At 43.1% G+C, this 2385-nt stretch overlaps 1 long non-coding RNA gene across 1 annotated transcript in view; it reads left to right on the top strand.

Annotated features, from left to right (window-relative positions):
• LOC103354168 (uncharacterized) overlaps positions 1-1672 on the top strand; it is a 7557-nt gene extending 5885 nt beyond the window's left edge. Inside the window, exons 2-3 of the long non-coding RNA XR_520034.1 lie at positions 1424-1473; positions 1570-1672. This is a non-coding gene — a long non-coding RNA (uncharacterized LOC103354168). The remainder of the gene's footprint in view (positions 1-1423; positions 1474-1569) is intronic.
• The last annotated feature ends 713 nt before the right edge of the window (positions 1673-2385 follow it).

The following is a 2385-nucleotide window of genomic DNA, read 5'->3' as shown; positions in this document are numbered from 1 at the left end:
GAACCGGCAACCTTCTTGCTGCGAGGCAACAGTGCTAACCAACTGCGCCACCCTGCAGCCCCCAAACAGATTAATAACTCAATTTCTGTTAAATCTGACCACAGAACTTTCTTCAAGAAAGCTTTTTCTTTGTCCCTGACATCAGCAGCAAACTTTAGTTGAGCCTTAAGACGCTGCTTCTGGAGAAAGAGCTTCCTTTTTGCATGGCAGCTTCTCAGCTCGTGGCGACGTAAAACAAGCTTGACTGAGGACACTGACACCTTTGTTCTAGCAGTTTGTAATTCATTGCAGACCTGCTTTTTGGTGGTTGACTCTTGACCATCCTGACCTATTTTCTCTTAGCAACAGGTAATGGCTTTTGTTTTTTACCTGACCATAGCAGTGACACAACTGTGCCATGCACTTCATACTTACAGTTATTTGCACAGTTGACTTTGGGATCTGTAGCAGCATGTTTTGTGATATTTCCAGAAGACCTATAATACATTCTGCAAAAGAACAAAAATGCAAGGGTCTTTTTGGTGACAAAGATACATCAGTTTCAATGATCCCGTCATAGAAAATTCTGAGTTATAGGAGGCATTGGAAATTCAAGACGACCATGATATGCATGGTCTGTACAAGTGTATGTAAACTTTTGTTCATGCCTGTGTACAGTGAGGCTGCAGTATTGAAACATTATCTTTATTAAAGAAGACAAGAGCTTACAAAGAAATGTAGATTTTTTTTAATTCAGACCTGTGCTAAGATGAGATTGTGTGAAACTAGTTACAAGTTTTACCCAGCAAGCAATGAAACTGAAGACACACACACACACACATGCACAACTGAGATAAAGAAGAGTACAAGACTGGACTAAGTAAACAGCCAGAAAGATAAGGACGTGTGGGCGTGTATGCATCCTAAGTCAAGTCTGAAACAATGTCACCAGACCTTACCGGCAGCTCGGGCCGAAGTCAAATACGGAAAGAGAGCAACAACACTGGTAGAAGGGCCGCTGCAATCTGAATGTGGGTGGGACAATAACAGTGATGCAACAGCACACAGTTTCTCTCGTGGAGGAATTTCCTGCTAAATGGGTCAGAGACTGAGACAGAGAGAGAGAGCTGGTTTAAAGTGCCGCCTTCAGGTTTCTTTGTATATGTGTGTTTCAGTCAAGCACTCCGCCCCTGCATTTGCACAAATATGCTCGGTGTGTGTGAAAGCGGCATGTGCCACGTATCCAAGCCAAGTGTTATGACATGAGAGAATGTGCAGCCTCACCTGTGCTGCCATGCTGTAAATATCATTTGCTTTACATGCAGTTTCTGCGAGTGGGAAGAACGAAAAGGCTGCAAATCATAACAGACACCAGAGATGACAGTGCGGTGGCTTCAGGTGTTGATTGTTGCTTAACAGCTTAACAGTTGCTCTTATTTCACAGGGAAAAACTATATCTGCTGGTCTGTGCATGTACAACAGGATATTACACAGGTACAGTTTGGATGTGTGTGAACATGAATGTAGTCGTGTCAGGATTATGAAAGGAATGATTGAGTAATCATAAGTTCATGTGCCATTTTTCCACAGGAAGAGAGGACTCAAATGTAATCCTTCACAGCATCCGACCATCATCCAAACAACAGTGCAACAGCACCCACTAAATGTATTTACATATAAACAAAAGCATGTGAACCCATTGGAATTGGTTTACTGCATTGACTGGTCAATAAAACATGATCTGATCTCCATCTTCATCACGAGTCTAGATAAGCACTATGTCATCAGGCAGTATTAAAAATAGACAAACAACACACCCACACATGTTTCCAGTCCTGGCAGAAAACACAAACCTTTTGAAAGTAACAATCCCCCTTAGGCAACAATATCCTCAAACAAGTTTTTCCCGAAGCTGCAGATCTGCCTGCACAACAACCAAGTATATTTCTGGACTATTTTTACAAACAAAACTACAGCTCAGTCTCATCCTTAGGATTCAGTGCTGTTTCCGTTAACCCTTTATAGGGCAAGTGACCATATTTGGTAACTTTCTTGGACGTTCAATATGTCCACCCTGTGCCTCTCCTTGAGCTTGAAGAACCACGTGCACTTTTTCATATAGATTTTGTATAAGTGCCAGTATCACTACCTTATGAAAAATGTCACTAAACAAATGTTCCAGGCACTTCATAAATGCTTCGCTGCTGGTTTGCATTGAACTCACGCGGCTGTGGCTCAGGTGGTAGAGCGCTTGTCCTCTGATCGAAAGGTTGGCCTTCGATCCCCTGCTCCCTCCACAGTTGAAGTGTCCTTGGGCAAGACACTGAACCCACAGCTGCTCCCAATGGCAGGCAAGCCCCTTGCATGGCAGCTCTGTTGACATTGGTGTGTGCCAATACCACTATC

The sequence above is a fragment of the Stegastes partitus genome, unplaced genomic scaffold (genome assembly GCF_000690725.1).
Source record: "Stegastes partitus isolate 25-593 unplaced genomic scaffold, Stegastes_partitus-1.0.2 Scaffold98, whole genome shotgun sequence".
Classification (NCBI taxonomy): Eukaryota; Metazoa; Chordata; class Actinopteri; family Pomacentridae; genus Stegastes; species Stegastes partitus.
Note: the sequence above shows the minus strand (reverse complement) of the source record. Positions and strands in the feature narration are given on the sequence as shown.